Genomic DNA, 16,110 nt, shown 5'->3' on the forward strand with positions numbered 1-16,110 from the left:
CAATTATATTAAAATTTAAAGCTCACATACCATCACATTGACAATATTCTGCAATAAAACACCATTGTTTTTCAATGTCTCATCTTTATACCCCTTACTGCATCGATCACACAGATGAGGACATTTTTCCACTAAAGAAATCAATAGTTCGTCATAGTCATTCATTTTAATGTAAAATAAATAAAACGCTTAGACAAGAGGGTTAGGTTATAAAATGGTCACTCATAATGTAAACAAATTTTTATTTGGCATTTGACAGTATTTTAAATACTGCTTTCTGATTTGTTTCGGGAGTACAACGGGAACGAGAAAGTTAAAACATTGGTAACTTTCCCGTTCTCGTTACCGGACGGCTTCTCGTTCTCGGCTATTGTACATATTAACAATGATTTACGTAGAGGTTAACTTTTTTCCTGTTCCCGTTTCCGTTCTCGTACCCGTTCCCTGCCAATTGTGCAGCCGCCTTAAGAGTCATAAAATACTTTCTAAACCTGATATTTCCGTAAACGTCCGTTGTTTCTATAAGGTTGCAGACAGCTAGCTGTCTACCATTCCAATTATACACAAGGTCATATTTTATGCATAACTTCTACCAGTTGTCATGTGTGGTCATTAGTAGTATTGCAGCGTTGTAATAGGTGACTTTGATCACAATTTTAAGTACTTTTTATACTAGCTGACGAAATAAAAAAAAAATAAAAACTAAAAGTAAGTTCATTCTGACTCTTATTGTAGCAAATATATGCTCTGATAACAAAATATTAGGTATTTTGTGAGTAAAAAGTGTTGTGTAACTTTAAAGTTGCAATGGTTCATAATGTATAACATAATTTTTTTTGCAGGTGGTAACAGAAATGTTAAAGAACCAAATAATGTTCAAATTAGAGACATTTGTGGATATGACTCTGAAGATTCCATTCTAAAATCCGACAGTGATGATGATGAAGTGGTACATTTTTCCGAAAATGTTTTTTCGGAAGAAGTGAGCCTGGGAGATATTGAGACAATAATGAGAACCACGAAGATGATAATAAAAAAAGGATGACAATGACGACGAAAATGACGTGCCCAATCATCAGAATGCAGGATATAATAAATATAATAAAGCAGACAGAAATGTAGAAATAAATAAAGAGCCTATGAAAATGGACAAATAGAAAAATGGAAAAAATTTCAAAAACAACGAAATTAGAGGGCTACGAATACCTAAAATAGATAAAAAGTGGGTATAAACCTCAAACAAGCCTTTGTACTGGAAAGCGTCTACTTGAATTTTACTTGTTGCTGAAACTATAAGTCGGAATCGCTGGGAACAAATAAAAAACCATATATACTTCAATGACAGTAGTCAGATAATTCCGGAAGATAAGTTATACAATATCAAACCGCTTTTAGAACCAGTCGTAGCAAATTTTAGAGAAATTTCAGTTTTAAAGAACTTGTCTACAAGAAAGGAGGAATAACCCTTAGAGCAGTCAAATGATACGATAATAAGCCGGTGCATTTACTGAGTTCGTTTGTAGGCACGTATCCTATAAGTCACGTTCAAAGATGGGACAAAGCAAAGAAAGAAACTATTCTTGTGGAATGTCCTAACATTGTAACGTTTTACAATATACACTCGCGATCATAAAATCTGGGTCACCTTGAAAATCACCGTTATTTCATTTTTAACGAGCTTTATCGTAAATAATAATAACACAAATACAAACTAATGCACGTTTCTGAGAATTGTTGTCGGCTTAGCGGTTTCCTTTGTAACAAAGAATTCCAATAATGCCGATTTCGCGGAAAACTATACACTTCTCAAAATGAACGGTACCTGTAACTGCTGCTTGTTTTAAATGTCTCATTTGTGCTTCGACTTTCTGTTCAAACGCAACAAACAAAAGTTTATTATTGCCACCATTAGTGTTTATTAGTGCCATTATTAGTGTTTATTTTTTGCCAAAAATGCCTTTGACTGTTGTTGAAACGGCACGCATTGTTGCGTTTGTGGAAGACGGTCACACTCAACGGCAAGTCGCAAGAACTGTTGGCGTAAGCCTGTCTACGGTTCAATGAGTGCTTCAACGCTTTCAGGAGACGGAGACGCCATTTTTATGCAAGACAACGCGCAACCGCACGTTGCCAGGATCAGTATACAATACTTGGACGAGGTTGGAATTACGAGGTTACCCTGGCCAGCTAGGTCTTCGGACCTGAATCCCATCGAACATCTCTGGGACAATTTGAAAAAACGTATTCAAACCTATATACCTCCTCCTAATAACGCACAGGAGCTTAAGGATATGTTAGTGTGAGAGTGGAATAACATACCACAACATGTAATCCGGAGAAAAATTGAGAATATGCCCCATCGTCTGCAAGAGGTTATTAGAGCAAGGGGAGGCAATACACGATATTAGTCATTGAAATTCCATTGATGTTACCACGTTCTGTATTTTTAATTTTTTTTGCTTACGTCTGTTTCAACAATTTGGTTTGTTTTCTGCTTTTTTCAATAAAAACAATAAAAAAACCGTTTTTTTTTCTTTCAAAACAAACATTGATAACAAATAAAAAATACATTAGCCTAAAAAAAAAGGTTATTACTGCACCAGATGCAAAAATATCCAAGAAACTTGAAATTTTCAAGGTGACCCAGATTTTATGATCGCGAGTGTATGTATGGGAGGAGTTGACTTATTGGACTAGTTGATGACTTTATATAGAACTAGGATTCGTTCTTAAAACTGGTACCTCCGCATTGTGTTCTATATATTTGATTTAGTAGTTGTGAATGCTTGATTACTTTATAGAAGAGACGCCCAGTTACTTGGTATATGAAAAAACCCGATGAACTAAGTGCTTTAGATTTCAAAGCATCTGTTGCCGCTTGTCTTGGTCAAGAGGATAAAAAGTGGCTCAAGAAGAGGGGAAGGCTCTAATAGAACAAGGAATGGAGCAGAAAAGTAAAAGAGGACATATTACTTCTCTACCCGAGAAAAACATAAGGAGAGACGGAATAGGCCATTGGCCTAAATTTTCAGAAATTTTGTTGCAAGAAACCGGTATGCGTAATCGTGCCAAAAGTAATAGTGAAAAATGTAATGTAAATTTGTGCTTTATGTCTAATTCTAACTGATTTGTGGACTTTCATAAAAATTAACTTTTTTCTCATTGTAACTTGAGGTCACAAAGGAAATAAAGAATTAAAAAAACTCTTTAAAAATGTTTTAATTTGATCCTTTCCTGGAAGTATATAACAGTAGATTTTTTTTTCAGTTAAAAAAATTGGGCAGTACAGGATACATTTTAGTTTTTTTGGAGCTCTCCCCAAAAATATTAATTTTTGGCGGTTTTTTGGTAGATTCCAGTCGTGTTTCTACATCTAAAGGCATCAGACCTACGTCTTGTTTTTAGTGCAGTGTTTATCAATAGAGACTACTTTATAACAATTAGTGAAAAAATGTGTTTAGGAGACAGTAAATTGTATAGACCATGAAGGGTAACGAGGGCGGGACTGGCCCTGGTCTACCCTCGATTAATATAAATAATGGTAATGATAGTTTAATGGATAAAATATTCTCAAACGTAAATAATTATGATTTTAATAATAAATATTAACCAACTGATTCAGGCCCGTATCAGGTATTTTTGGAATATACTAATAAAAATCTCGGTCATATTTTCCCTATGAAAATTGGTTTTTATTTACAACGAGTAATTGAATTTAAAAACGATGTTATTAATATTAATTTTGTAGGTATAAAACGTGTTAAGGTTATTAATTAATCATGAAATACTCAAAAAAATTGATCGCTCGCTGATTCAAGTTGATCGCTCATATACCAAAATTGTTTACGCATAAAAAGGCTTAATCCGCGGTGTTAATACCTTTTTCACTAAGAAGTACCCAAATCAGGCAATTAATTTCATTGTTAACGTCAATAACTAACAGGTTAACGTCGAAACTCGATAGCTATCAACCGGTAGAGCAGGCAGAATTCCGAAAGGGATACAGTACAGCGGATCATCTTCTTACAGTCAGAAGGTTAATAGAGAAAGCCAATGAATGTCACTTGAACTTATACATTGGCTTCGTTGAATATGAAAGGGCATTCAACTCCATAGAACTTTGGGCAATAGAGAAAGCTATGAATAACTGCTGGATAGACTCCCGATACAGAATGCTCATACATAATATTTACAAAAAAGCTACAATGAAAATATAAATAGATGCGAAAAACAAAGCTATACCAATCAACAGAGGAGTTCGCCAGGGAGATTTTATCTCACCAAAGCTATTCTCATTTGGACTGGAAGACGTGTTGAAAGACATTAACTGGGTAGATAAAGGAATAAATGTTAATGGAGGAGAACTAAGTAACTTGAGATACGCTGATGACAGTGTAAAATTCACTACAAGTTTCAAAGAACTATAGACCATGATGACGCAACTATTTCAACCTTCGGAAAAATTAGGTCCTAAGATGAACTTGGAAATAAATATAAATAATGACAAATACACCGAACATTATAGAAATAACGTTGAACGACATAAATTTAGAAATCATATTTAGAATACATCTACCTGGGACAGATAATGAAAGTTAACAAAGAAAATCAAACTGCCGAAATTACCAGAAGAATAAGGTTAGCATGGACAGGATTTGGAAAACTTAATTGAATCTTGAAAAGCACTAAAATAGAACAATATTTGAAAACCAGAATTTACGATCAGTGTATCCTCCCTATACTCACGTATGGTTCACAGACGTGGACACTCACCAAGTATAATATGGATAAAATAGTAAAAGCAAAAAGAGCGATGGAAAGGTCAATGCTCGGGGTGAGACTTATAGACAAAAAACAAACAAATAGATTAAAAGCAAAACCAAAGTAAAAGACGCAGAAGAACATGCTGCCAAATTAAACTGCAGCTTCGCAGTTGGTCTTGCGGCAAGAGTCTTGCAAGTCTTGCAGTTACCCATTAGCCTATTGCTATTTATTAAACGTTACTAGGGAAGTTTGAAGCCACGATCTAAGCGATCCGTGCCTATGGTCTAACTAACCCAGCTATCTACCATGCCCCATGAAAGTCAATCAAACATGGTTAAAACACAAAAAAACCAAATTAATGACATAAACTTGACTGTATTTTAAAGAACATTTTCTGTCTAGAAAGGTGTTGATGGACCTCCACCATATATGAAATGGAAATCTTAAAAAAGATTGGTACGTGGCAAAAATCCAAATACAGGTATCAAGGGCACATATTCTTTAGGTGATAAGATAACAAACAATAATCCGCTTATTAATGCAACATAAATGTTATTAACAATCTTAGCTCTACTTTTATATAAAAAACTAACTTGAAAAAATAAAGAATAGGTAAGAAAGTAATGATAATCAAAAGAAGTTATTTTAAATTAAGGAGATATCTACTTAATAAATACATTAATTTACCAAAATAAAGTAGTAGGAATATTTTTTTAGCAACCAGAATTTTGGTTTTTCAGGAAGACATATTTGTAATTCTTTTTTGTGAAAAGATATTAGATGCTTCCTTAAACCTTAAGTGTTTCTGTTTTTCATTTTCATTTTAACCTTTCTGTGTAGGCACAATTCAAACAAATGAATTTGGGATGCATAAATGATTTCGAAAAACTCATCAAATTTGCTTTTAGGTCTTTTATATCTATAATTCCAACGCTCACTACTCCGACTATTTTAAAACTATTTGAATCTCTGCCCCCCATGTCAAATTGTAAACTTACCTAAGTAAGTAAAGTATCTACTACTATAAATGTCCGTTACTATTCAATACCCTAAGTATCTAATAACAAACCGAGAATTACAATATATCGTTACTTCGGTATTTTGTTTACACGGTAAGCTACATTATCTGTTATTAATAAACTTTTGAATATTATCGCGCTCTTTCAGCAAAGTTGGTTTAACCGAATGATCTCATCGCACACTCAGCAGAAACAATGTTTAGTCTTAGGCCGATAAGATTTGTTTATTTAGATTCCTCCTAACTAAATTATAATGGGAAAAAAATTGAATTATTAAGTGGGAAGTGGGTGTCCGTAATAATGAGTGTTATATTTTTTATAGCTAAGGTGACATATTTTTAAAAAATTTCGATACAACATTACTGTCGACGTATCAATGAATATTATTTTATGATTAGAGGGCGGCTATAAATCTGGACAATTAATTTCAGAGCGAAGAAGTCGTATGCTGAAAAAAAAAATGTACAAAATATTTTATTTTTACATTGTAATTATGATCTCTGAGCACGTGTCAAATGTGTTGTTTTTAATGAATATTTTGATGGATGATTTTGATGTATGTTTATGGTATTGTTCGTAATGCGCATAAGTCCAGTTTTTTAAATTTTTATTACATATTTTTTTGCGTCTTATAGAGTATTTAAACATATACCCGAACTACAATACTCGCTAAAACGACACTCCGTCCTAACTGCAAGACGCAAGAGTCTCGCAGGCTTAGTCTTGTTCTTGCGTAAATCTTGCACGGTCAGTCTTGGTCTTGGTCTTGCTAAAATTAGGCGGTCTTGGTCTTGGTCTTGGTCTTGCGAAAACGCAAGAACAGGACCAAGACTGCAAGACCAAGACCGATTTTGGGCAACACTAATGGCTAGGAAAGAGAAGCAGAGAAAGACCACAAATGAGATGGGATGATGATATTAATAAGATCGGAGGACACAACTGGAAGCAAGTGGCGCAAAATAGAAAACACTGAATTGATTTGGAGGAGGCCTATGTCCAAAGTTGGATTACTTAAGGCTGAAGAAGAAGAAGACGGGACATGTCTGTTACATATTTTCCTATATTTAATTTGTTGCTCTTCCAAGTAAGTCTATGGTCAATGTACAGTCTCAAATATTTAATACATTCCAAGTGTTATCGTTAAATTGTTGCCACTTTCCTTTCCTTGCTATCACCATATAACTTACTTTATTTCCATAAAAAATTATGCTGTACTACAAGGTATCAGACCTAACGAGAGAAGAATTAAACATGACCCCACAAATATGAAAAAAAATTTGGAAAGGATATTTCTTCACAACCTTGAACAAACAAAGTGGAAAAAATGAAATAGTTAAACATACGGAGAAAGAATAGGGGAAGAACGAGGTAATAATAGAATGCCCGAAATAAGCTGAAATAACAAAGGAAATAAATAGGGCAAAAAATGGTAAAGCAGTAGGAGAGGACAAAATGGTGACAGAACTAATAAAATAAGGCGTAAGCATCTACATACACAAATTCAGGAGCTGATAAGTGAATGGAATTAAATGCCTGTAGAGTGAACAACTGGAATAATTAAGCCAATCCACAAAAAAAAAAATAAGGAGAAATTCTCTAGTTACAGAGCGCTTTTCAATACATCTCACAAAAGCGTAGCTAACTTAATAAACCAGCAACTTTAAGCACACTCAGAGAAAATATTAGGTGATTATCAGATCGGATTTCGCTCATAACCGTCAACAAAAAACACCATCCATACATTAGAATAAATAATTCAGAAATCCAGAGAATATAAAATGGGCCTTTTTGATTTTAGATTTTTACCGACTTTAGCAGAGCATTTGACAGTGTAGACAGACAAATATTGAACTTGGCATTAAAAGCAATAGGGATACCAACTAAACTAACAGAACTGCAGAAATGTGTTTAAGGAACTTCAAAGCAAGAATTAAATTTCAGGGAGTGACGTGGAAAGAATTCAACATTATTAATGGGGTGAAACAGGGCGATCCAATGTCTCCCACACTCTTTAATCTCGTTTTAGAATACGTGATGAAAGAAGCAAAATTAAATGAAAAGAATATTTAAGATACTGAATTTAATTCAAATAATTGTCATATTCAGATGACCTAACACTAGTAGAATAATAAAAATTTATTTATTTATTTATTAACGGGATACCACCCAATTTAATTATACACAAAGTATTACAAGTATTATCTAGTGATACAATAATTATAAAAATATAGTAAATATGTATGAAAAGAATTGGCGATGCAGCTATATAGAAAAAAAAAACAAATATTAAAATTAAATAAAGCACATAGCAAATATAAATCACATAAAATTACAAAATTTTTTTTTAAACACATTCTACAGACATTTTCCGAAGCGCACAGCAACAAAGCAACATTTTTGAATTCAGTAGTTTATGAAGAAACAAAACATCAGCATACATCCGTCTGAAAGATAGCCTAGGAAGGTTTAATGTATTTCTAATTTCTGAGTAGGAATGGTCGCTTAAAGGTTTGTGTAATTTAAAACTTAAGTACTTAAGTACTACTGAATTTATTTTGGACTTTTTCAAGCTTGTCTACGTGACTTCATACGTGGGTGACCAAACGACTGAGCAATACTCAAGAACAGATCTAACTAGGGAAATGTGAATCAGTCTGATGGAATTAATGTTATGCAAACATCTAGAGGTTCTAATAATGAAGCCTAACATTTTAAATGCCTGGTTATTCACATAATCAAAATGAGCGCAAAAATTTAGTTTGGAATCTAATTGAACACCTAGATCTCTTACAGTTGAGACAGCCTTCAGTGGTTCTTCAGCTAATTTGTAATTATAAGAGAGGTTGTTAATTCTTCTACAGAAACTAATAAAGTGACATTTTCTAACATTAATGCTCATTTGGTTCCAATTGCACCATGCCATAATTTTGTTAATATCAATTTGAAGTTTTTCACAATCTGAGTCGTCTTCGATAATTCTATAGATTTTTAAATCATCAGCAAATAGCAAAAATTAATTTGAGATTAATGTCATTAACAAATATATTAAAAAGGAAAGGCCCTAAGTGGCTTCCTTGTGGAACACCAGATGTTACGGAGATCTCACTAGATTGAAAGTGTTTAATTTTAACAAGTTGTATTCTGCTAGTTAGGAAACTACATAACCAGTTATACAGATTGCCTGTAAATCTAATAGTTTTAAGCTTGTTAAACAACAATTAAGGGTTCACAGTGTCAAATGTTTTGGAGAAATATGTATAAATAGCATCCACCTGTAGTCTCCTTTCCAAAGCATCAGATATGTATTGCGTGAAAAGTAGAAGATTTGTCGAAGTTGATCTACCTGAAAGAAAACCATGTTGCTCTTCAATTAGTACATTGAATAAAGGTGTTTTATTAGAGTCACATATTATACTCTCTAGTATTTTAGGAATAGAAGAAAGAATGCTTATTGGTCTGTAGTTAGCTATGTTACTCCTGTCACCTGATTTATGAATAGGAACAATAAAACTAGATTTCCACAAACTTGGACAAATACCTGAATCAAGTGAATGAGTAAACAGAAAATATAAGGGATGGGTTAAAGTACATCTACATTTTTTTAATAGTATGGGTGGAATTCCATCTGGCCCAGAGCCCTTATAAATGTCTAAATTGGCTAATTTTTCAAATATGATTTCAATAGATACATTACAAGAATTTAGACTCATTGTTTTCTCATACTCTAAGATGGGCTGTATAAAATCATCATCATTTGCTCTGTAAATATTTTGAAAGCATTGTGTTTCCAAAAAACATTGTGTTTGGTAGACCATTATTTTTGCGTTTGCTGTTAACAAAATTCCAAAAGTGCTTTACGTTTGAACTAATTCTAGATTCAGTTTGACTTATATAAATTTCATGACATGACCTGCTTAGTTCTTTGCATTTGGTTCTCAAGGAAGAGAAAAGTAGATAATCGTCCCAAGAATTTGTTTGTTTATATATCTTATGAGCAATTTTTTTCCTAAATATTAATGATTTTAGGTCATTAGTCATCCAACGAGGAAATTTGGAATTTTTTAATCTTGTACGTGGTATTGAACAATTGACACCAAACTGCAATATGGAGTAGAACAGTTCCGTGGCTTCGTTAATATCTCTGCAAATACCTAAAACGTTCTCCCAGGAGATACTAGCAAGATACATATTAAGAGCAACATAGTCTCCTCTCCTAAAATTGAAGGCAAAACTATTATATTGAAGCTCGGGCATATTATCTTTTATAGCTAAAGAAATTGATAAGGCAGGATGATAACGATCACAAGGCAATAAATTAGACCTAATAAGAACCATAAACAGACTAGATAGAAGCACAAAAAAGGGAGCTGGCCATTACTGAAGACAAAACTAAATACATGAGATTGGACAGGGAGGGAGGAAGGGCTCCTCTAATAACCAGAAATCATCAACTGGAAAAAGTAAACAACTTTAACTACCTAGAAGTGGACATAATAAAGGAGAGAATTTAAAGGAGGTACCAAGCTTTGACATTGATCAGACCGGTAATGACTTACGCAATGAAAACAACGACATTAACAAACAAGGACGGAAAAAATTTGAGAAGATCGAAAAGAAAAATAGTGAGATCAATTATTGGACCAAAGATAACTAAGAAGGAGAATAGGTATGAGATGGAATAAGGAAATAGAACAAGAAATAGGATGCGAAATTATAGTAAAACATATAAAATCAAGGCGACTATAATGGGCACGACACATAATGAGGAGAACATCGAGATAAATGGTTAAAAGAATTACAATATTGATCTCATTGGAGCCAAGAAATAGGGAAAGATCTAGAAAAAGATAGTGGGACCAGATAGAAGAGGACATAAACACAATGAACGTAACAGTCTGTAAGACAAAATGCAGGATTGAAAAGTAATGGAAACAAATAACCAACGTTGCGACGACACATAGTGATTTATAAGAAATGAAGTAAAGAGGAGTAATCCGTCTCAAAGGATTGATATATGCCTCTGGCATTGCCCTAATCTGATAGGATTGAACGGTTATGATGATAATGATCTTAAAAGCCACGAATTTTAGGTCGATATTGATACATATTGCTGTTCTAAAAATTTCATTGTCTATTTAATTTTGACAAAAAAAAATATAGGTTCCCATTTACAAAATAAATGAATGACGTCACTACAACGTCATGGTGATATATGACAGGTTCGGTTATCCAAAATAAAAGCAAACTAAATTTAAAGATCGAATTGTTTCGGCGTTTTTTGCTTAAATGGGGATATTTTAAGGTTACGAACTCAAATATTTACACAGTAAAAGAAAAAAAATACCTTCAAAAGTTTGCAGTTCTCCGAACAAGAACTTAATAATTTTTCTCATTATTTTAAATGATAGGAATACAACAATATATTGCTATGTTTGGCTTCTTTTCTACCTATAAAGAAAAACCGAAACTCACAAAACGTTTATTATACTAGCTATATCCCTAATGGTATAAGTTCGGCAAGGTTGAAAATAGTTTTGTAATTATTATTAATTATAAATATTTACATAATTTTTTTTAATGATGATAATGGACATTGTAATTTTGGACTTTTTGTGGTTTGTAATATAATATTAGACAGTTAAAAAAGTTTACTTAGTTAATTTCGTGGATAAATATTTATTTATATAAAAATAGTTTTTTTTTATTGATTTATTTAATGTCGTCCGAACCACTGAGGTTATAGACGACAACAATGAAAAATACATATTAGAACAAAGAAAGGTAAATATTAATTACATACTAACATGGAAGAATATTGATATATTTTATGTAATTTGTGATACAAACTAGATTTTAATTTAAATATCTTTTATACTTAAATTTAGTGGGATCCTTTGGTCTAGGGGAACGTAATGAACGCGGAGACCGTTTGATTGAATTTGCAACTGAAGAACAGCTCGTAGTGACAAACACCTTTTATGATCTTCCTCCAAGACGACTATATACGTGGAAATCTCCCCAGGATACTCCAGATCACACAGTACGAAATCAAATAGACTATATTCTTATTAACAAACGATTAAGAAACTCTATAACATCTGTTAAAGCGTACCCGGGATCCGACATAAATTCGGACCACAATCCACTTATCGCCAAAATGAAACTTAGTTTAAAGAAAGTTCAAAGACCAAAAATTATGAAGTACGATATTAACCAACTGAAAAATAAAACAGTAAAGGAAAAGGTACAAAAACGCCTAAAAGAAAAAACGTGTTCTCGTACAGAAAAACCATGGGCCCGTACAGAAACAGATAACACAGATGTAGAACTAGAAAATTTGCACAAAGTAAGTCAAGAAATAACAGAAAAATACTTAAAACCTGAAAGAACAAATAAAAAGGAATGGATGACGGAGGAGATTCTATGTATGATGGAAGACAGAAGAAACGCTAAAGATAATAAGAATTACTACAACAACATAAATAACGACATAAAAAGGGCTATTCAAATAGCAAAAGAAAATTGGTTTAGCTCGAAGTGTACAGAGATAGAGTCATTACAACAAAAACATGATTCATTTAACCTCCATAAAAAGATTAAAGAAGCGGCAGGCTTATATAAACACAAGAACACTGGATTCCTGACAGATAATCAGGGAAACATAGTACTGGAAATAGAGCATAAAAGAGATATTTGGATCAAATACGTGGAAAAAACTTTTGAAGATATACGAAGTAACACTGGTATTACAACAAACACCAATTGCGAATCTGGACCACCATTTACAATCGAAGAAGTAAAATATGCCATCAAAAGCACCAAAGATGGTAAAGCAGTAGGCCCTGATAATTTTCACTCAGAATTCTTAAAATGATTGACAAATATATTTAACAGTATATATGATACGGGCGTGGTTCCCCAAGAGTGGTTAGTGTCAACTTTTATAAATCTTCCAAAAAAACCCAATGCGAGAAAGTGCGAAGACTATAGAATTATAAGCCTTATGAGCCATTTACTTAAAACATTTCTAAAGGTCATCCACAAAAGAATATATACAAAATGTGAGGAACAACTAACAAGAACACAATTCGGATTTCGTGATGCTCTGGGAACACGGGAGGCCCTTTTTGCTGTACAGGTGCTATTTCAGAGATGCAGGGATGTGAATTGTGATATATACGTATGCTTTATAGATTACCAGAAGGCATTTGACAGAGTAAAACATGACAAATTAATGACTCTAATGCAAGAAATTGGAATTGACAACAAAGATCTTAGAATTATCAGAAACATTTACTACAATCAAACGGCCAAAATCAAAATAGAAGACCAGTTAACTGATAAAATTGCAATTGAACGTGGAGTACGACAGGTCTGTATTTTGTCTCCATTGTTGTTCAATATTTATTCTGAATGGGTATTTAAGGAAGCTTTAGACGGTTGTGCGAAAGGAATACTAATAAACGGTGAATGGTTGAATAACATTAGATATGCAGATGACACTATAGTTTTTGCCGATAATCTGAATGACTTACAGATATTAACAAATCGCATAACAGAAGTCAGCAACAGATACGGACTAGCTCTTAACATAAAGAAAACCAAATTTATGACAATTAGTAAAAAACCAATACTAAACGCTCAACTTACAATCAACCAACAGAATATCGAAAGAGTCGAGCAATATACATATCTAGGCACCAATTTAAATAGCCAATGGGACCACTCAACAGAAATTAAACAGCGAATGCTAAAAGCAAAAGCAGCATTCGTTAGAATGAGATCTATTTTCAACAGTCGAGACATATCATTAAAAACAAAATGCCGTCTATTGAACTGCTACATATTCACAGTTCTGCTCTACGGAATGGAAGCATGGACACTGACTGTTGCATCTATGAATCAGCTCGAAGCTTTCGAAATGTGGTGTTATAGGCGCATTTTACGTATATCCTGGGTTGACAGAGTTACTAATGTGGAGGTCCTGCGTAGAATGGGGAAAGAATGTGAAATTCTCATGACCGTCAAAACTAAAAAGTTGGAATATCTAGGTCATGTAATGAGAAATCAAGAACGTTACGACCTTCTCCAGCTGATTCTCCAAGGGAAAGTAAATGGTAAGAGAGGACCGGGAAGAAGACGCATTTCCTGGCTTCAAAATTTGCGAAAGTGGTATAACACGACTACCACTGAACTGTTCCGCGCTGCAATAAGCAAAGTGAAGATAGCCGTGATGATCGCCAACGTCCGGAACGGATAGGCACTTTAAGAAGAAGATCTTTTATGCCTATAACCTTTGAGATCTTTATAATGTTGTTTAGATAATTATTGTCTCTAAGGAGCTCGCCTATGTCGCTGGGAAGGTTGAGTTTACTTCTCGTTTCCTGGAAAATTTGACATTCGGTTAAATTTTTTTTACTGTACTGTTGGTTTGACACTGGTTGCAGTATGGAGGATTGTCTCTTGTAATTCGGTAAAGATGTGTATGGCGGGTGTGACCAAGTCGAAGTCGAGAAAAGATGACTTGTTTTTTCTAGGTAACACAAAAGTTTGTTTTTGTAAAGCATTGTCTTTAATTTGCCTTAGTTTTTCGGAACACTGCGACCATTTGTTTTGCCACGCACAACTAACTACGTTTTTTAAGCACAATTTAAGATCACTTGGCACTATTTTATTTAATTGAACTTGACCATCACTTGTCGCTGCTTCGTGAGCTAGACGGTCCACAACCTCGTTACCGTGTATTCCAATATGAGATAGAACTTAGATTAATACCACGTGTTTGTTTTCCTTTGCAGCATTTTGAAGTTCTTTGTAAATGTCTTTATGAATAGGGTTGCTGGAGTATATGTTTTGGATGTCCCAAAGGGCATTCATTTAGTCAGTTAAAATTGTGTAATTTCTCTGGTTCGTTTTGTTAATGAATTTTAGAGCTTTAGGGATTGCGTATAGTTCTGCATTGGAGATAGTCCAGTTGTTATGCAACTTAAATTTAGCATTATGAGTATTACAGAAAATGGCTGCACCTATTCCGTCCGTTGTTTTTGATGCATCTGTGTAGATCTGTCGGTAGTCGCTAAATCTATCCATAATATCTTTGAAGTGGTTTATTAATAAGGCTGGTGGAGATTCATGTTTATTAAATTTTGATAGATCAGTGATTACTGGTAATTTATTTACAGTCCATGGAGGAGGAGGGTTTTCGGAAGGGTGGTATATTGTCGGGAATATTATGCTATATTTATGAAGTAATCGGTTAATTCGTTCATACAAAGGCGAATTACATTGAGGATGAGATGAGAAGTAGTGGCTAAAACGATTGCTATGAACGTTGTGGTAGACTGGTTTATCTAGAGAGGATAGAACTTTATAAGCAATCGACAAACTTAAAAAATCTCTTCTAAATTCTAAAGGGGTTTGCCCTGACTCACTGCATATACTTAGTATGGGGCTTGTTCGAAAGGCACCCAAAGTGACTCGCGGTCCCGTATTTTGAATTACATCTAGTTCTTTAAGAACAAATTTCTTGGCTGAGTTGAATACCACTGAGCCGTAGTCAATTTTTGATTGAACTAAGGATGAAAAGATTCGTAGAAGACTTGCCGTATCGCTGCCCTAGCTGATGTTTGACAGTGTCTTCAAAATATTAATGCTTTGCTTGCAAGTACCTTTTAGATTTTTAACGTGACTTTTCCAATTCAATGTTTTGTCAAATGTAAGACCGAGGAACTTTATTTCTTTTACAAAGATCAGATTTTTACCATTCAATATTAAAATTGGATTATCCCCTTTTCGCTTTTTTGAGAAGAGCAAGCATTTTGTTTTTTCTTTAGAGAAACTGAGTCCTGTTTTGTCAGACCATTTCTGGAGATTATTTAATGCTCTTTGTAGGATTCTTTGGGTGGATTCTAGATTTGTTCCTCTTAGTAGGATAACCAGATCGTCTGCGTATAGTCTTGCTTTTACTGGATGTTGACATTGTTCCAAGATGTTAATTGCAACAAGAAATAGTTGATGATAGTGTTCCGTTTGCTCATACCTTAAATGTTCAACTTCAAAAGTTAAAGAAAATTTTGAATATATTTTAGGAATTTTTCATTAATACCCCAGAAGTGAAGCTTTTCTACTATACCATATCTCAATGTGCAATCGTAGACTTTTGTTATATCGCACAAAATAGCTAGACAGTATTGTTTGTTAACGAGTGCTTCGTGAACTTCGGATTCAAGATCAACTAGGTTATCCGTCGTTGATCTATTTTGACGAAAGCCATTTTGCTCCGGGATAAGTAATTTTTTATCTTCCAGAAACCATGTAAGACGACGGT

General features: G+C 33.7%; 1 long non-coding RNA gene across 1 annotated transcript in view; it reads right to left on the reverse strand.

Moving 5' to 3' along the window:
• LOC140438439 (uncharacterized) overlaps positions 1 to 11,267 on the reverse strand; it is a 47,356-nt gene extending 36,089 nt beyond the window's left edge. Inside the window, exon 1 of the long non-coding RNA XR_011950528.1 lies at positions 11,128 to 11,267. This is a non-coding gene — a long non-coding RNA (uncharacterized lncRNA). The remainder of the gene's footprint in view (positions 1 to 11,127) is intronic.
• Between the last annotated feature and the right edge of the window lie 4,843 nt (positions 11,268 to 16,110).

The sequence above is a fragment of the Diabrotica undecimpunctata genome, chromosome 4, assembly GCF_040954645.1.
Source record: "Diabrotica undecimpunctata isolate CICGRU chromosome 4, icDiaUnde3, whole genome shotgun sequence".
Lineage (NCBI taxonomy): Eukaryota > Metazoa > Arthropoda > Insecta > Coleoptera > Chrysomelidae > Diabrotica > Diabrotica undecimpunctata.